Source organism: Humulus lupulus, chromosome 6, assembly GCF_963169125.1.
Source record: "Humulus lupulus chromosome 6, drHumLupu1.1, whole genome shotgun sequence".
NCBI classification, from domain to species: domain Eukaryota; kingdom Viridiplantae; phylum Streptophyta; class Magnoliopsida; order Rosales; family Cannabaceae; genus Humulus; species Humulus lupulus.
In genome coordinates this window covers 27783182-27804875 of record NC_084798.1, presented here as the reverse complement: position 1 = coordinate 27804875, position 21694 = coordinate 27783182, and positions in this window count along the sequence as shown.

Below are 21694 nucleotides of genomic sequence, written 5' to 3'. Positions count from 1 at the left end.
AGTCCAATCTAAGGCTATCACTCTCAAGCATAAACCCTATATTTTAATTCACAATAATGGTGGCCAAACATTAATGATACAAATTAAAGCAAGAAGATATGAACAAATAAGAAGAACTTCATATGAATAATAAAAGAAACCTTAATCCAAAATCAAAATAGACCCATCAAGTACATTAACACAAAAGGAGTTTAGTTCTCCATTACAAACACAAATATAATAGCAATGTAGTTGTACAACATGTTCATAATTAAAAACTAGATAAAAAGATGAAGAGAATGAAACTAGATTGAATGGTGATGATGTTGATGAAGCCTAGCCTCTGTTCTCTTCTCCAAAAGTCTATCTCCAGGTATAATCTTCCAAAAATAAAAAAAAACTAATTTTCTTCTCATCCAAATCGCGTTTAAAGAATAAGTTAATTAAAGTCTGCAGAAGCATGGCGCTATGGCGCCTAGCATGCGGTGCAATTGCACCATACTTATTTTCTTGAAGTCTCGTTATTCACACACGAGGTACTTCTGATTCCACGAATGGTGTTATTACACCTCATACACGACGATATTGTGCCAGAGATAGCGTTTTTTTATTTTTCGTGTTTCTTGACCCGGTTGCTTCATGGTTTCGACACTTTACTCAATTATGTACAGTGTATTCAAAATTCACTATAAAATCATCATTTTAAGCTCGACACTACACACTACAGAGAACACATCAAATTTATACAAAAATCTTAAGAAAAACACGATAGTTCATATTATCAATGATCACGAATGAGTGTACAAATTGCACTCATCAATACCTTTTAAGGATAGTATATAATTTTGTAGCATAGTATATATATATATATTTGAGTAATAATTTTGTAAGTTTTGTTGGTATATTATTTTTTAACTCATTATATGTATTTTGTGGTATGGTATATCATTCAACAACCCATAAAAAACGAAAAAAAAAATCAAAATAACTTTAAAATAAAAACTAATATACATATACTATAATATAAAAATATTTAGAATAAAATAGTAATTTTCTTAAGGGCATATTTATTAATATGTAATATTAAAAAAGTGGTTAGGCTATTTTACTACAAAATTAAAAACATAGACATTTACTTACTTTCACACATCATTAAGGGTCATTTTGCACCAAGCTCAATTTTTTTACTAGGGTTTCAATTCAAAATATAAATCAATTTCTCTCAAAATTTAATGATCCATGTGCATGGAACCAAAAAACATCGTAGTTGAACATTTCATCAATCTAGAGCCCGTCATCTTCTATATATGTAATGCCTCGGATTCCCTATTATGGTTAATGGCTGGATTAGTTGGCCGGGAGGACCATAACTGTTTAATTATGCCATTAAATGTGTTTATGCATGTTTATGAGAATTATATTATAATATGATGTTAAATGCATGCATGTGAGTCCACATTTGTTTACAGGGGTGTTTTGGTAATTTGGCCCGTTGAGGGTATAATTGAATATTTGTTTGAGTGTTAATGATGTATTGTGAGACCACATTATAATGTGGATTGGTTCGAGTATTTTGACATGAGACGATCCTTAAACATGATTTATCGGTTTGGTCATAACAGGTTTGAGCTCGGGGCTCGGGATGAGTCTCGGGGTGATATTAGTGATTATAGCGTTACCGGGGATTATAGGGTAATGGGATTTGAATTATTGGTGTTTGAGGATAGTGAGATTAGTGGGAATTGGGAAGCGTTAATTATGATTAACAGGATAAGTGGAATGTGCCAAAATTACCCTTGAAGTGGTTTTAGAAGCTTTAAAAGACCTAGGGGTATTTTAGTCTTTTGGCTTGGATATATATGATGTTAGGAGGCTGTAGAATAAACAAAACAAAACAGAGACACTTCTTCATCCTTCCCGTACACAACTTCCTCCATTGCCTTCTTTGGTGTTTTGAGCTCTAGTTGTGGATTCAACCAAGGGAAACTTAAGGCTGGGTTGGAGCACTTGTTTTAGCTTGTGTGGGAGGTTCAAAGCAGGTTTCAAGGTGAGCTTTGGTCATTTATCACAACTGGTGCTCTGTTTTACTTTTGGTTTTCAGCTCATGATTTTAATGTGGAAGTGAAAATCAAAGGAAGTTTTAGTGTGGGTTTAATTGGGATTTGGTGAGAGTGAGCTAAGGGTGTTGTTTAGGGGTTTAATTATATGTTTGGAGGAGGTTTAAAGATGGTTTGAAGGACTGGTTTGAGAGGGAAAACACTGGGTTAAAATTCTGGTGCGTGTGGCCGACTTAGCTGGTCTGGGCTGGGCGCCGCGGTGCAGCAGGGGTGCGCCACGGCCCTTGGCGTTTGGCAGAGGGGAGCCCTCTCTGTTTGAGGTCGCGGCGCAGCAGGGGAGGGCCGCGGCCCTTAATGCCAATTTTGCCAAAATGTGGTTTTTAACTTGGGGATTCAAACCTTAGGCCTCGGGGTTGGACCTAGTACCCGGTTGGGTAGTATTTGATGTCTTGGGGGTTGGGATTTGGTTTGGGAACCCTCAATTATCATTTTTATTGATGAATCCTATAATTTGGTTATGACCAGGTGACCGTCAAGGAATTTAAAGGTTGATCGTTCTCAAGGGTCGTTCATATAATAATTCTCACTCGAACCAGAGGTAAGAAAACAGTGTATGAATACAGTTGCACCCTGTATAGGTATATGACATGCATGGTTTGATATTGAAGCATGTTGGTTGATATAGGTGGACGTGGATTGCATATTAAATGCTAATGAACGCTGATTATCTATTTATGACACTGACTAGTCAGGGACCGACTCTAAAGTCGATGATCACGCATTGAATGGCCCTATGGCATTAATGTGGGACCGACCCTAAGGTCGAAGAACTTATAAGCGCTTGCCTGGTCTATGACCAGATGTCTATAGCCAAGGTATATGACCCCGGTGACCGTTTGTCACATGGCTAGGGGACGTTGTCCATAGCTTCGACTCTAGGGTCGTGAGGAAGGTTATGTTGGTGACCAATCACCATGCACCTATCCTGATCAAACTTATGAAAGAATCACTTATCAGTTAAGCCCTGGTGACCCTACCGTCACATGGCTAGAGGGAGCGATGCTCATTATTGTGACTTTTGGCTATTGTCACCTATTCGTTGGACTGATAGTCCTGAATGGTTATTATGATCGTTGTGGATACTATATCATGCTTTATTGTGTTTTCTTGCTGGGCCTTGGCTCATGGGTGCTACGTGGTGCAGGTAAAGGGAAGGAGAAGCTTAACCAACCCTGAGTGGAGAGCTTGGGCGATGTGATGTACATACAGGGCCGCTTGACCGCCACGGTCAAGGAGTTCTCAGAGGGACTAGGGGTTTACCCTATTTTTGCCGCTTAGGCCAGCGGGGATTGTAAATTTGAAACTGTAGCGACTCTTTTGTGTTATGGACGTCTTGTAAATATTTTAAAAGGCTCATGAGCAGTTTGTTTACTTAATGAAATGTATCCTTTCCTTTTACTGGTTTTTCACCTTAACCTAATAATAGCACTTAGATCACGTTTTTAACCAAAGAACTCGGGTAGCGAGTCAAATTTCCGGTTCACTGTTCATCGTAACTGTTTTGGGGTAACCAGGGCGTTACAATATATATTCAAGGAAAATTAAAATACAGCATTTGTAAAAAATTACAAAAATATGGAGTGGCATAATCATAAATACGGAGTTTTTTTTTTTTGTGTAAACAAAGTTTACAAATTTGTAACAATACAGTTTTTTTGTAACCAAAATTTACAAGTTTGTAACCATATATGTTACAATTTTGTAAACAAAATTTAAAGACTAAATAGAATATTGTAATAGACGATTAAAGAACCGTAACAAACTATTATACGTATTTTTGTAATATTATGTATTTTTCAATTTTTTTAAAATTTAGAATGCTAGGTGTAGTTTTTCGAATATTCAATAGTTGTCCATTAATGAGCCACATGGTCTCTTCTCAAAAACCATGATGATACAATCTCCATTGTTGTACGTATGACTTTATCCGCCACACAATCCTCAATGTTCTCCTCTACACTCTTGTACAAATTTTCTTCTTACATATGTTTCATTTCCTTCAAAAAAAAAAAAACGCAGACTTGTACATGATATCGACAGCATTGACTGTGTTTTATTCAAAATTCAAAATGGGGCCGGCCGTATCAAATGGATAATCTGTTAAAAAACGCTTAACATATAATTAAATTAACACGCGCACTGTTCAGTAAATAGATTATCCAGGACCCGGTGCTCTCTTTGGTGGTGGAAGAGCTATAGGATTGTCTCTCAATTTCCTGGTAATCACATGATCTCTGCAAATTTGTTCAGTAAAATCAACAAACTATATATGGTTAGCACCAGTATATATCTGACAAGAAATAATAATGTTCATGAGCAATACAAATTCTCTTTATCATAAATATATATAAAGAACGACTATAATGTATCCCTTTTTTCTCAACACTGATACATCTTTTTCTAATTTCGGCAACTGGATAGATATAATCCTAATTTTTTTTATATGACGGTGTACATTGTAGGTATTTAGAATATCCTGCAAATTTTCAAGAAATTCTGAATAGTTTACGAAGCCGAAAACAGAGTTCAAACTGTCAAATTTTACACGCGGACACAAAAAAACAGGCACGCGTGCAACAGACAGTTTAGACTCTGTTTCAGTACCATAATTTATTCAGAATTTCTTGAAAATTTGTAGGATGTTCTAGATAGCTATAATGTACACTATCATATAAAAAAAAATTGGATTATAACTATTTATGTGTCGAAATAGGAAAAAGAATACACTGATGTTGCAAAAAAAATGATGCATTATAATCGCTTCCTCTATATATATACATAAAAAGTAACTTCGAGATAGTTATATAAAATATGTCTTTCAAAAAGAAAAGAAAAAGACTAAATCAGGTATATCTATTGCTTTTATATAAAGGAAAAAAAAAACTTATAGGATAGAAGTTATTAGGTATTAACTAACATACCAATACGGACGAAGGACTTTCGAGCCATAGATACATTGGGTGATACAAATACAAGGAGGACAAAGAGTAACATTGTTGCTAATTAATTGTGATTTCCCCCTCTACTAGTTCTCATCTTATTTTTTTTATATATATATATATATCTTTTATATAAAAAAATGTGTAAATGACTGAATTCTTAATTTTAACCTATAATATTCTAAATATTTAACATATACTTTTAAAACTTATAGAAATATATATTTATCAATTATATTAATATAATTTTAAATTTAATTCAAATGAAATATTATAATTATAATAATATATAATACAAGACTATATATTTAATAATTATATTAATCGAAATTTAAATATTATAAAATATTATTATAATAATATTTTAAAAAAAATACTAGATATTTAATACTCATATTAATACAAATTTAAATATTATAAAATATCATTATAACAATAGTATATAATAGATAATGTTAATTTTTATTAAAAAAATTATCATTTATATTTTAAAAAGTTAACATATTATATATATTTTTAAAAAAATCATAAACAATGTTTTAGTTTAATTTTTTTTTTTAATATGTTAATGTCATTCTTTTATATATAATATTGTTTATTTATTTGAAATTTATATGACAATGATACAATTTTAATAAAAATAATTAATAAATTCTATAAATAAAATTAAACAAATGTGCATTGCACATTATTTGTATCTAGTATATACATATATATACCTTATATATAATAAGTATGTAGATAATGAAAATTGTTGGTTTTAACGATTTGTTTTGTTAACTTTAACAAAATATTCTGAATATTTAACATAATATACATTTAAAATTAACTTAAAAATAGATATTTATCAATTATAGTAATATAAATTTAAATATTATAAAATATTATTATAATTATATATAATACATAATCTTAATTTTTATTAAAAAATTATCATGTATGTTTAAAAATGTTATCATATTATATATATATATATATTAAAAAAATTATAAACTGTATTTTAGTTTAATTTTTTATTTAATATGTTTATTATGCTATTTTTTATATATAATATTATGTTTATTAATTTTTTTATATGACAATATTATAAATTTAATAAATTATTGTATCTAATATATATATATCTCTTCTATATAATAAGTGCGTAGATAACGGAAATTTCTGGTTTTAACGGTTTTTATTTTTTTAATGTTAACTTTAACGGAATATTCTTATATTTAACAGAATATTCTTATACTTAACGGTAGTTTGTTTAAATAAAATAAAATAAATAATTAGAAAAATTAAAATAAGATATTTTTGAGATATTTTACAATGATAATTATTTAAAAATAATAAATAATTAAACAAATTAAAATATGACATTTTTAAGATATTTTACAATGATAATTATTTTAAAATAATAAATAATTAAATAAAATAAAATAAAATATTTTTAAGATATTTTACAATGATAATTATTTAAAAATAATAAAATCATACGTTTTATAACTTAAATAAAATTTAATTAAACTTAAACTCACTTAATATAATAATATAATATTAAACATATAATATAATTTGTTGTCAATTAGCAACAAATTACTTTAAAAAAAAAACTAGCAAAAAACATAAATTTAAAATTTCCATATAATATTTAATATTACATTAAACATATAATATATAATATTTTGTTGTCACTCTCAAATTAAAAAATTAGAACAAACATAAATTTAAACAAAAATAAATAAATTATTTAATTAAAATAAAATATTTATTTAAAATTTATATAACATTAATATAAATTTAATAAAAATAATTAATAAATTCTATAAATAAAACTAAGTAACCTTGTCTTGCAAGTTAATTGTATCTAGTATATAAATAAGCAACGGTGATGACCTTGGAATTCCAATTTTGTGAAAGTTCAAGTTGATTATTCATTTCAAGAATATTAAACTTTGAAACCGTGTTGTTTACTAGAGAAATAAATGAGTGCGAGTTATATATATGTGTGTCTTATTTTTCTACTCTAAAAAATACATGTATTTTCCTTTCAAAAGAATGAAATAAATGCATGTCTTTATTTGTTATCAATTTTTATTTGCAATTGACCCAATGAAAAGACCTCACGGCCATCCGAGGACGACTGTACTCTGTCTCCTTATTCTTCGACTCTTTCGGTGTGTTTGATTAGATTGACAAATAAGAACTCAGCTTGGGACGGTCTAAGTATATAATTTGAACTAATTAAAAAGGAAGAAAAACTAACGAGTCGTGGCGTTGGTGGAAATTGTAGATGGTAGTTCTTGTAACTCAAGCCTTTATTCCTGGATAACATATGGATTAGTTAACCTCACTATATAATTTTTTTATAGGGGCTTCATTTTAAGCTTTATCGGTGGGGTTCTCAGTGTTTTCGACTTTGAACAGTTTTCAACGCGATTTTTTTATATGACCGTGTATATTGTAGCTATTTAGAGCAACGACGCGATTTGTAGAAAATTTTGAATAATTTACAGTACCGAAAATTAGGTTCAAACATGTTGCACGTGTGACTAATTTTTTTTATGCGCGTGGAAAACATGTTTGAACCTAGTTTTCAGTACTGTAAATTATTCAGAATTTTCTGAAAATTTACAGGATACTCTAAATAACTACGATATATAAGGTCATAAAAAAATCGCACTGAAAACTATTCACAAGTCGAGAACACTGAAGAGTCTCGCCGGCAGGACTTAAAGTGAAGCCCTTATAAGAGAATTCTCCTATATTTATATATAAAAAGTCTGCTACAGCAAAGCGAACTGCTAAAAAAAGTAAATGGGATAATTGTGGCATAAGTACCCAATGTTTGGGTTTTGTACGCGGTATAGACCCAATTTTTATTTTTAGTGGCAAAAGTACCCAAAGTCAGTAAAACTGTAATTCCATCAGTCTCCTTCGTTAGGCAGACACGTGTCACGTTTTTATTGGTCCAAATCATAATTATTTTTAAAATATTATTGAGTTGGACCAATCACGAAGTGACAGGTGTTGGTCCAGTCATCATGAAACGAAACCTAATGGAGGAGGCTGACGGAATTACAGTTTTACTGACTTTTGGTACTTTTGTCACTAAAAATAAACATTGAGTCTATGCCGCGTACAAAACTCAAACATTGGGTACTTATGCCGCAAATATCCCAAAGTAAAATAAGCATGTTTCCATAACAATCACAATGGAAGTGAAATTACCCAACTCTCAAGGCCTTATACATCTTGAAAGACCCAAACAAAAACTACTCAATACCTTGAAATTGATTGCAAAGAAAACAAGTAAAATTGATAATGATGTATACTAAACAGTTATAAGTGAATTCAAACAACTAATTAATAAGGGTTCTATATGGCAGTTTTCAAAATTTGAGTCTCTGGTTTAATTAATGATTCTAGTTTGGGAGATCATTGAGATCAATTTTTTGATTTTATTTTTGTTAAGAAGATTACGAATGATAATAATAGAGTAATTTTATATGTTGGTCATAAATTTTTATTTTCTTTACGATGGTTTTATATATAGTATAAATTTGTAGTTAGGTTGGATCAAATATTTAACAATAATTTGGGATGGCAACTAGTAGGGATGGATATATCTATATTCCAGGATGATCTTACCCTATAGAAAAAGTTTTATCCATACTATCCTATTATTCTACAAATTTTTCCAGTTAAAGTACTGTGTATTATTGTAACGGACATATAGGGTACGCACATGTTTCCTTCCTCTAATATAAAATTTAAAATAAAAAAAAATATTTGAAAACAAGTAATCTACTTAATGAAATATAATATATGTATTAAGTACTAAGGATGGTAAATACTAATAATATAATATACTTTATTTATAGTTGTTGACCCTCGTTTTGGTCAACTGACACGGAGTCAAACGCTTAATGTGATAGAAGGTATTGAAGTTGATCTAATGGAAAGAACAATAAACGACACAACAAATTATAGTGGTTCGGCCCCAAGAATTGGTAATAACCTACGTCCACTTAGGCTATTATTGATATTGATTCTCAAATGAGTAATCAAAGAACTAGGGTTCTTTGAGTTTTACCAGCCTTAGAGGGATAAATAATACAATCAGAAGGTAATAGCTCTAATTCTCTTGTAAAGCATAAACTCAAATTAGCCAAAAGAAAAGATTCCCTTCCTTGAGCTATTTTTCTTTTATTTATAGGCTCAAGGAAGATTACATAAATTTGTTACAGATATTCTTTCCTAATTAATCGGATACTCAGGAATCATAGGAGATAATCTCGGATATGATCATAATTGCACAAGATCTTCTCAAAATATACGGAGTATACGACCAAGCTGGTCGTATATAACGTCCAAATATTATGCCAGGGGAATCTCTTTGGTCGATAGTCGAACAGAACCTCTGTCAGGTGTCAGCCACATGTTAAAAATGTCTGCCACGTCATCCACACTTATTTTTTGGATAACATTTGCCCCCCAAGTTTATTTATTGCGACCAGCAATAAGTAAACTTAAGAAAACAACCTTTCATATGCCCCACGATATCTGTCAGAACCCTCGTGCGTTTTTTAAAACCGTAACATAATCATGTCTAATCAAGCCTTTTCAGTTTTCAAGAAACCACTCCAACGGCTGTTACACTCCCCCATGCTTCGAAAAAGGGAAAATCACGATTGTTCCTTTTTGTCACACTTCGGCTTCTATAAGTAACCCCCTCATTCACCTTTTAATCTTTTACTCACCAATTCCTGCCAAGAACTCTCAAGAACTCCATCCCAGAACTCAGAGCTTCGAAGGTCTTAGACGCCCTGCCGAGGATCCTACAGACCCAAAGCTTCTATTTTTCAAAATCTCCAACCTTCATCCAGGTAATTTTCTTCGTCTTTTAAACTCTTTGAGATGACATGCATACTACTTTTGAGTTCTGAGACTTTTTGTGTTCTTGAGGAGAAATTTGTGAGGATTTTGTATATATCGTTGATGCTTGATAGGGTAGTGTATTTTTGCTCTACGTAAGTTAGGAATCAGTTTGATAGTCAGGATCATAGATTTAGGGCGTAAACTCAACGTAAAAATTCAATTTTTAGGCTAGTTGAAAAACTGGGTTTTTCCCGCCCCTTAGGAGTCGAAAAAGCTTCTTTTCAGAAAACCTTTTACTTTCCTTTTCGATCCGTTTTTCAAACTGCTAGCACAAAACTTAGTGTTCGGTTAGAATGCTGCTAGTCGATAGACGCGAGCAACGTTATTCCAACTTTCAACATAAGCTCCCAGGTTGCGCGTCTTATCTCCTCCTTTGTCTGTTTGCAGCTCATATGCAAGACCCGTGGGGAGGAGAAAGACCCATTGACAACGACCTCCTAGTTCAACTGCTTGAAGACGAAGAACATCCTTCGACACTAATACCAGATATTCCTTTTTCTCGCCTTAACCTAAACACTTCCCCAGTTCCGACCCAAAATATGGCTCGCACCAAAACTAAAGCTCAAAAAAGAAAAACTCCCAACACTTCTCATCAGCCTACTGCTGATGCTCCCTCGACCAGTGGTCGAGACAAAAATTCCCCTGATCCAAATGTGCAAAGGCATGCCTGCCCTCGACACGCTACTCAGCCGGATGTCGAGTGGCATATAGTCGCTGAGAGTAGGGTGACGATCAAGATGATCGCCAACTACTTAAATAAATACAATCTGGCAGGGGTGACCCTAGTCAAACCTAACCCAGACCAAAGGGCTATAGTGCCTGGTCGCGGTTTCATGTTGAGGGAGGTGCCACTTTGCCTCTTCATGCATTCTTTCAGGGGGTAGCCAACTACTTCAGAGTTGCCCCCTTCCAAATTACCCCAAACGGATATAGAATGATGGCTGCACTCTATATCCTGTATAGCCAGAAAAAATGGCTTGCGTCGTCGTCACATGAGGTCAACTACCTTATATGCCCCCCCAAGTGACTGAGGAGATTTAGGTCCTTGGTCACTTTCCTTGACCAAAACCTGTACGAACATTACTGCTCAGTATAAAATGGAAAACTTATAATACAGCAAAACAACACACGTAATGAACAAATACTTGTAAAAAATTACAAAGTTTGGCAAGAATGACTGGCTACGCACAGTCCCTTATAATTCTCATATTAAATGGACTAAACATGTCTTTACAAGTGATCTTTAAAAGATCTTACACTTATAAGTGATTAGCCATATAACATGGCTAACCCTTTTTCAGAACTTGTAAAAAGTAAAAACTAATACAAGCCAGCCCTTTAAGAAGGATTGTTTATTGATAGTACTTGCACAGGTGTTCTCCATTCCAATAACACGGAACAAGATTTCCATTTAAGTGTGCAAGTTTATAGGTGTCTGGATGAAGGACTTCTTCAATCTGGTAAGGTCTTTCCCAGTTTGGTCCGAGTACTCCAGCAGCTGGGTCGCGAGTGTTTAAGAAAACTCGTCGAAGCACTAAATCTCCAATGTTGAACTTTCTTTCTTTTACTCTAGAGTTAAAATATCGAGCGACTTTTTGCTGGTACGCAGCTACTCAGAGTTGGGCCTTTTCTCGTTTCTCTTCGATCAGGTCTAGGGACTCCATCAACAGTTGGCTATTTTGGCTTTGGTCGTATGTGATTCTTCGATGCGAGGGCGGATCTAACTCAACATGCAACATAGCTTCATACCCATATGCTAAGGAAAATGGGGTATGACATGTTGCTGTTTGCTGAGAAGTTCTATACGACCAGAGCACTTCAGGTAGCTGTTCTGGCCATGCTCCTTTAGCCTCCTCGAGCCTTTTCTTTAGAATATCCTTCAATGTCTTATTTACTGCTTCGACTTGCCTGTTTGCTTGCGGATGAGCAACTGAAGAAAAGCTCTTGATGATGCCATGCCTTTCGCAGAAGTCTGTGAACATGTCACTATCAAACTGGGTGCCATTGTCTGAGACAATCTTTCTTGGTAATCCATATCAACAAACAATGTTCTTGATGACAAAATCAAGTACTTTCTTTGTCGTTATGGTTGCGAGTGGCTCAGCCTCGGCCCATTTGGTGAAATAGTCGACCGCCACCACTGCATATTTCACCCCACCTTTTCCTGTCGGCAAGGATCCAATTCAATCGATACCTCATACTGCGAAGGACCATGGACTCTGTATTTGCTTTAACTCATTAGGAGGTGCCCGTGGGATCTTGGAAAATCTCTGACACTTATCACATTTTCGCACAAACTCCATCAAGTCTTCGTTCATTGTCAGCCAGAAATAACCTTGCCTTAGAATCTTCTTTGATAAGCTTTGCTCCCCAGCGTGGTCTCCACAGAAACCTTCATGTACTTCCTTCATCACCAGTATATACCTAGCACCTGTCTCTGAAGGGCCCTGGCTTTGTTTCTTTCTACAGGTAGTATACCGCTTGTGAGATACTCCAAATACTGTGCCATCCACGTATCTGCTAACCGGACCTCCATATTGGTTTCGTCTGCTCGTATGCTTGGCTCATGTAGCCGCTCGACTGGCACTATATTCAAAGTGTCAGCATCTTTTGCACTTGCGAGTTTGGCTAAGGCATCTGCGTTTGAATTCTGATCGCGAGGTATTTGCTGGAGGGTATATTTCTCAAATTGTGCCAACAGATCTTTTGTTTTGTTCAGATAGGCCACCATTTTTAGGCCTCGTGCTTGATACTCCCCTAAGACTTGATTCACTACCAGCTGTGAATCACTGTAAATATCCAGCACTTTTATGCTCATGTCTTTGGCCAGCCTTAACCCAGCGAGTAGGGCTTCATACTCAACTTCGTTGTTTGAAGCGATGAAATCAAACCTAATTGCGCAGTGAAATCGATGCCCTTCCGGCGTTATCAACATCACTCCTGCTCATGTGTGAGATTCATTGGACGATTCGTCTGTGAATAACTTCCACGAAGGAGCTTCAATTTGAGGATCAGGCGCACTAGGCTTTTCACCCTGCTCGCTGTCTGGGAGTTCAGTAAATTCGACAATGAAATCAGCCAAGACTTGTCCTTTTATTGCTGCTCATGGTGAGTATGCTATATCGAACTGCCAGAGTTCGACTGCCCATTTCAACAAATGACTAGCAGCCTCTGGCTTTTGCAAAACTTGCCGAAGGGGCTGATCAGTCAAGACTGTGATTGGATGGGCTTGGAAGTAAGGACGTAACTTCCGTGAGGCCAAAATTAGGCAATAGGCTAATCTTTCAAAAGGGGGATATCTTAATTCGGCCCCAATTAACCTCTTGCTCACATAATACACCGCCATTTGTACGCCTTCTTCTTCCCTTACTAATACCGCACTAGTAGCATATTCGGTGATCGCCAGGTATATGAACAAAGTTTCCCCATCTATAGGCCTTGATAAGACGGGAGGATGCACCATGTGGGCTTTTAAGGCTTGGAAAGCCTGTTCGCAGTCTTCAGTCCACTCGAACTTCTTGTTGCCCCTGAGTAGATTAAAGAAAGGGACGCACTTATCCATAGATTTTGAAATAAATCTACTGAGCGCGGTAATTCTTCCAGTTAAACTTTGCACATCTTTGATCTTTACTGGTGAGTTCATATCGATCAGGGCCTTGATCTTTTCAGGGTTAGCCTCGATTCCTCTCGAATTAACGATGAACCCCAAGAACTTCCCTGATCCTACTCCGAAGGAACACTTGAGAGGATTTAGCTTCATTTGATATTTATTCAAAACATTGAAACACTCTTGCAAATCCTTCACATGTCCTTCTGCCTTTTTTGACTTTATCAGCATGTCATCGACGTACACCTCCATGTTTACCCCAATTAACTCCTTAAACATGTGGTTAACTAGTCGCTGGTAAGTTGCACCAGTGTTTTTCAACCCGAAGGGCATTACTTTGTAACAGTATAGCCCTGTATCGGTCTGAAAGCTAGTGTGATCCTCGTCAGGGGGATGTATACTAATCTGATTGTATCCTGAGTATGAATCCATGAAAGAGAGGATCTCATGGCCTACAGCTGCATCGACCAGATGGTCGATTCTTGGGAGTGGGAAAAAATCTTTAAGGCAGGCTTTATTATGGTTTGTGAAATCCACACAGGTTCGCCATTTTCCATTCAGCTTGGGAACCAGTACTGGATTAGAGACCCACGATGGATAAAACGCCACCCTGATGAACCCATTCTCCTTTAGTTTTTCAACTTCTTCTTTCAAGGCTTTCAATCTGTCTTTATCGAGCAGCCTTCTTTTCTGCTGCATGGGTGGAAAGTTTTGTCGACGTTCAGGACATGGCTGATTACTGCAGGATCTATCCCAGCCATGTCTTTATGTGACCAGGCAAAAACTTCCTGGTTCTTCCTCAAAAATTCTACCAGTGCGTGTTTGGTTGTTGTTTCTAAATTTTTGCCGACCTTTACAACTCTGGTCGGAAACTCTTTGTCGAGTTGGACCTCCTCAAGGTCCTCGACAAGTCCTACATCTTCTTCAAAATCCCCAAAGCGAGGATCTAAGTCTCTATCCTCACTTTGGGCAACACCCTATTTGGTGACTTCATCACCTGATTGGGCTTGTACATCAATAGCCATATGCAACTTTTCTGGGGGAGCATTCCTCGACATACCCTTCTTGGCCTTAGTTATTGAGGCATTGTAGCACTCCCTTTCTTCCCTTTGATTTCCCAATACGCGTCCTACCCCTGCGTCTGTTGGGAATTTTATGGCCAGGTGCCATAAAGAGGTGACGACCCGAAGGTCAACCAATATGGGCCTTCCAATTACAGCATTGTAGGCCGAAGGACAATCAACTACTATGAAAGTAGTGAGTAATGTCTTGGTAGCGGGCGTTGTACCTGCTGTTACTGGAAACCTGATTGACCCTATTGGAGCAAGTCCCTCACCAGAGAAACCATAAATTGTTTGGTTACAGGGCTCCAAGTCCTTGACGGACAACTTCATTCATTCCAGCGAAGATTTTTACAGGATGTTAACTGAACTTCCTGTATCGACCAGCACTCTTTTCACCATTATGTTGGCAATCTGAACATCCACGACCAGCAGATCAGGATGTGGGAATCGGACATGCTGGGCATCGCAATTAGAGAAGGTTATTTCACCGTCCTTTGTCCGAGCCTTCTTTGATGCCCAATCCCCCAAAGTCATCATCTCGATGTCCTGGTTGTGGCGTAGGGTCCGAGCATATCGTTCCCTTGCTTTTCCACTGTTTCCCGCAAGGTGCGGGCCTCCGCAGATGGTGAGTAAGGTGCCAGCCACGGGGTCAGGCTATAAAGGTGGCGAGCGTTGGCGTGCAGGCATCTGTTCGTTGCCACCTGGAGCCTCTCGTTGGGAAGCCCCCGAGGCGCGCACGTATCTCCTCAAGTGTCCTTGTCTAATAAGGAACTTGATTTCATCCTTCAGCTGGTTACACTCATTCATATCGTGTCTGTAGTCGTTGTGAAAACGACAGAACTTGGTGGTATCCCTTTTCGAAATATCCTTTCGAATGGCAGCGGGTCTTTTGTAAGGCACACTGGAACTTGTGGCCTGATATACCTCTGCACGAGACTCGACAATGGTTGTGTAGTTGGTGAACCGTGGCTCATAACGATTGCCCTTAGCGCGCTTGCTCTTGGAAGTAGAGGGTTCGTTATGGGGCCTTTTTCCCCCATTCTTACTGTTTCCATTCCCATTGCCTTTGCCGTTGCCGTTGTCGTTGGGCTTTGACCCATTGGCGGCTTTGGCGGGGTCTTCAGTCCCCTTATCTTTATTTGGGGTCTTTCCCTCACTAGCAATTGCATCCTCGAGCTTGATGTATCGATTAGCTCGATCCAAAAATTCTTGGGTGGTTTTAACCCCATGCTTCCTGAGGCTACTCCAAAGAGGCGTACAACGCCTAACTCCTACAGTTAAGGCCATCATTTTGTTTTTGTCTCCCACTGTTTTGGCTCCAGCCGCGACTCGCATGAAACGATGGACGTAGTCTTTCAGTGGTTCTCCTTCTTGCTGGCATATCTCGACCAGCTAGTTTGCCTCAGTTGGGTGCACACGACCCGCATAGAATTGTCCGTAAAACTCCTTTACGAACATCTCCCAAGATAGAATACTCGCAGGAGGGAACTTAAAGAACCACTCTTACGCAGCATCAGAAAGTGTTGCAAGGAAGATCCTGCACCGAGCGTCTTCGGACACTTTCTGAATGTCCATTTGTATCTCAAATTTGTTGACATGAGATACCGGGTCACCATACCCGTCAAAGTTCAAAAGTGTGGGCATTTTAAACTTACTAGGAGTCTCTACCACAGCAATCCTCTGAAGGAAAGGAGTGCCCCTTCTCCTATCGTACTCGATGTGAGACATTCTTCCCCCGACCAGCTGTTGCACTGCTTGGTTCAGGACATCTATCTAGGCCTGAACGGCTTCAGGAATTGCCGGGGCCTCTGGTGCTGGGGGAATGTACTCGTCGTGCCGTTCTCGGCGATCGTTGAGTACATCTCTTAAGTCTTCATCTCTCCGTCGTTGCTCGCTAGCTCCGAGCCGGCTAAAGACGTTGTTTTGTCTGGGCTGCCCCCCAGCATTACGTCTCGCTTGTTGGTCTTCTCTAGGTGGTGGGCTTCTACCTCCACCTCTCTCCTCATTCCTCTGACCGGCATTCCCTCTGCCTGAGTCGGCCTCATTGTAGCCATGGCCATCTCTGAACCTTGATTGGATATGGTGGGATTGACTGTCTCCTCGATTGCCTCCTCGGGCTGGAACTTCCCGAGCGTTAGGGGGAGGCCTGCGTTGGTCAGTAGGTCCCCGTGCATTATCATGCCGTGGGGGGCCCCTGACCGCAGAACTTGTCTTCGAGTTCCTTCTGTTGCCAGAAGGACGTTGTCCCCTGCTCGGTGGGTGCGGCTCTTCACCCCCCTGCGTCTAGGGCTGCGGGGCTACTACCCAGCCCTATTATGCCTTAGATGTGGGGGATCGCCTCGACCAGCCTGGGATGGAGGCTGCATCTCAAGGTCCCTAGGTGGGACATCATCCTGAGGCATTGGTGGCTGCTCCGGCCTTTGAGGGCTCATTGGCTAGATTGGAGGGCTAGGATTGGGACCCCTTTGAGGTGGCCCATTCGAGGGTTGATCAGGCTGCGAGGCAGGTGCAGCTTGATTCCTAGCCAATTGGAGGGCGACTTCGAGGGCTGCCATGGCCTTCCTATGACGACGGTCCATCTTCGTCTGTCTTTCACTCAACTCTTGGCGCTGACGCTCTATTTCTTGCTGCTGTCGCACCATGGTCTCTATAGCACTTTCTTGACTGGCCCTCAGATTGGCCAATTCATCTTGCAATACTTCCAGAGTATTTCTCAGCATTTCAGAGTCCAGTTCCTCCTCATCAAACTCCAAGTGTGGCTCATCCTCAGCCACGTTCGAAGGAGGAGGTTGAGATAGTACAGCGCCAGCCGCCTGCCCAGTCTTCCTGGTTGTCTTTGCCATTAGTACTTAAACCGCTTCGTCTCAAGCTCTCAATGAAAGCACCAGAATGTTGACCCTCATTTTGGTCAACTGACATGGAGTTAAACGCTTGATGTGATAGAAGGTATTGAAGTTGATCTAATGGAAAGAGCAGTAAACAACACAACAAATTATAGTGGTTCGGCCCCAAGAATTGGTAATGACCTACGTCCACTTGAGCTATTATTGATATTGATTCTCAAAGGAGTGATCAAAGAACTAGGGTTCTTCGAGTTTCACCAGCCTTAGAGGGATTAATAATACAATCAGAAGGTAATAGCTCTAATTCTCTTGTAAAGCATAAACTCAAATTAGCCAAAAGAAAAGATCCCCTTCCTTGAGCTATTTTTCTTTATTTATAGGCTCAAGGAATATTACATAAATTTGTTACAGATATTCTTTCCTAATTAATCAGATACTCAGGAATCATGGGAGATAATCTCAGATGTGATCATAATTGCACAAGATCTTCTCAAAATATACAGAGTATACGACCAAGCTGGTCGTATATAACGTCCAAATGTTATGCCAGGGGAATCTCCCTGGTCGATAGTCGAACAGAACCTCTGCCAAGTGTCAGCCACGTGTTAAAAATGTCTGCCACGTCATCCACGCTTATTTTTTGGATAGCAATACTTATAAAATTAATAGAAATATAATATAATATATTAGGATGGTAAATACTTGTATGATATATTATCTACAATACTTATAAAATTAATTAAAATATAATATAACATATTATATTATATTAAAAATCACAAATACTAATAGGATACGAATATGTAGTATATATATATACTAGATACAAACAAGGTATAATATGCACATTTGCTTAGTTTTATTTATAGAATTTATAAATTATTTTTATTAAATTTATATTAATGTTATATAAATTTTAAATAAATATCTTATTTTAGTTAAATAATTTTTTATTTTTTTTTAATTTTATATTTGTTCTAGTTTTGAATTTGGGAGTGACAACAAAAGATTATATATTATATGTTTAATGTAAAATTAAATATTAGATTTTAAATTTAAGTTTCTTACTTGCTTTTTTAAAAAAGTAATTTGTTGCTAATTCACACTAGAATATATTATAGGTTTAATATGATATTATTTTAATAAGTGAGTTTAAGTTTAATTAAATTTTATTTAAGTTATAAAACATATGATTTTATTATTGTTAAATAATTATTATTGTAAAATATCTCAAAAATGTCATATTTTAATTTGTTTAATTATTTATAATTTTTAAATAATTATCATTATAAAATATCTCAAAAATATCATATTTTAATTTGTTTAATTATTTATTATTTTTAAATAATTATCTTGTAAAATATCTCCAAATATCCTATTTTAATTTTTTAATTATTTATTTTATTAATTTAAGTTTAAATGTTTACAAACTACAGTTAAATATAAGAATATTATGTTAAAAATAAGAATATTTCGTTAAAGTTAACATTAAAAAAATAAATAAAAAACGTTAAAACCAAAAATTTATGTTATCTACACACTTATTATATAGAAGAGACATTTAAGCATTGTTTTAAAAGTTTAGATTAAGTACACTATGATTTCATTCTTGAAAAAAAAAAATTATTTTTGAAGCCATGGGAAATATTTTTTAGTGATTTAATTTTTAGTATATAAATTATAAGTCAAATTTTATATTGATTATTCTTAGTGTATATCATACAAGTATTTATATTTAAAATATTATACAAATATTTTATATTAAATTTTTCTAATAAATTTTTTATGCAAAATAAGTATAAATAAAAATATATGTTATATCCCAAATTTTGAGATAATTAAGTTTGTTATGAAATGTAAGCTCGCAACGATAAGGTTCAAAGGAATAAGAAATGAACACATTGATTTATTCAAGTTTCATCCTTACTGAGATGTCACGTCATCTGTCTGGCTTGCAATAAGGGGTTAGCTTGAGAGGAACGGTGTAACTCCCTAATTTCTCATAAATTATCGAGAACACAGTGTTAGATCATAATCATAAATATTGCTCTTTTACTAAATGAAAATTTAAAAATAAATATATGGATCCATAGTTTTTACAAAAATGAAATGATTGCCTTTAAACTATTAAAATGAGCAACATTAAATAAAACTTTAAAAGAAACATGCTTTAATAGAAATAGGCATGCTTGATCTTCCTCGAATATATGGTCCCCACGAGTACATCACGAAGCTCATAGCTCTGACTCGCCACCGGCCTTTCTATCATCAATTGCCTGAACAACAACATCATAAGGGGTGAGCTTATAAGCCGAGTAAAGAAAATACAAACAAGAGTTAGTTGTATAATCATATCATAATTTTTTATAAGAAAATCATTACAAAAATTATTTATACTAATCATAAAACCCTAGGTCATATCATAGCCTAAGTCATAATCATAAATCATAATCTAAGTCATAATCATAAATCATAAGCCATAGGTCATAAGTCATAATTGTAACTAGAGGTCATAGATCATAATAATAAGTTGAATATGATAAAAAGATAAGTGCTTATACAGGGGTGGCAATTAAGCCTCGAACATCAACTTAGGTCCGTCATAAAATTTGAGCAACCGAGCCTACCGGATATAAGTCCATCATACATCATTGGATACCTTATGTAATGACCCAAATTTCCTAATAAGGTTTAGGGCCTTAATTAGGAGGCCGGGAGGGCCATAATTGATTTATTGTGCCATTATATGATTATATGCATGTTTATGTGGATCATATTATTATATGATGATAAATGCATGCATACGGGTATATATTTTTGTTATGAGGGCATTTTGGTAATTTGGCCCGTTGAGGGCGTAATTGTATAATTGTACGCATTTTGGTAAGCTATTGTTGAGGCCACATTATAATGTGGATTTGTTCGAGCTGTTCGGCATGAGATGATCTTTGAGTATAAGTTAGCGGTTTGGTCATAACGGTATTAAGTTCGGGGCACGGGGTGAGTCCCGGGGTAATTTGGTGATTAGAGCGTTGCTGAGAGTTAAGGGGTAACGGGATATGAATTGTTGTTATTCGAGAATATTGAGAATAACGGGAATTGGAGGGTGTTAATTATGGTTAACGAGATAGGTGCGAAAGGACAATTTTTCCCTTGGTGGCTGTTAAGGACTTTAATTAAACTTGAGGGCATTTAGGTCTTTTTACCTTTAAGGATATATATATCAATACTTAAAACTAGAAAGCTGTAGAAGACTTAAGAAAACAGAGCACCTCCTCTTGCTTCAACCGACTGCCATTTTTCTTGCTTTTTCTTCTTCAATTTTGAAGCTTCTTTTGAGGAATTAAGCTGGGGAATCAAGTGTTGAGGATCTAGGGTATTGTTCCATCATTGAAGAGGAGTTCATACCGAGCTTGAGGTAAGATTCTAACCATTAGAACTCTAGTTTTCTGATCTTTTTTATTATTGAGTTCAGTTGAGATTTTGGGTTTGAAAGTTGAGCATTCAGTGGGGTTTTTGGAAAAGCTTGGTTAGGTTATGATGTCCAGGACTAGTATATATGGTATTTGGGTTCAATTGGGGGTTTAAATGGTGTTTGGAAGCTTTTGAATCAGGTCTGAAATGGAGGATTATAAGGAGGAAGAACCAGGGCCATGTCTGCCTGGTCCTAGTGCTATAGCGCCCAGAAGGTAGCGCTACAATGCTAGCCAGGGCAAAATGCCCCTGGTTGTAGCGCTGGGGCACTAGGGGGGTAGCACTACAGCGCTACCCTATTTTCTCATATTGATATTTTGGGTGTTTTTAAGGGTTTTTGGCTCGGGGTTTCAATCCTTAAGGCTGTGGATCAAATCTACTCACCGTTTGGGTACAATTCGGGGTCCCGGGAGTGAAGTTTAGGTTAAGACCCTTTTATTGATATTTCCACTAATTTGATTCCATATTTGGTTATGAGTAGGTGACCGCTAAGGGATCTAAGGATCGATCGTTCTCTAGGGTCGTTCGCAACGTATTTCTCGCTCGAACAAGAGGTAAGAAAACTGCACCCGGTTATATGGGTAAGTTAGGACTAAGTGTGTAATGCCCCGAAATCCCTAATGCAGTTTAGTGGCTGGATTAGTAGGTCGGGAGGGCCATAACTGTTTAATTATGCCATTAAATGAATATATGCATGTTTATGTGAATTATATTATAATATGATGTTAAATGCATGCATGTGGGT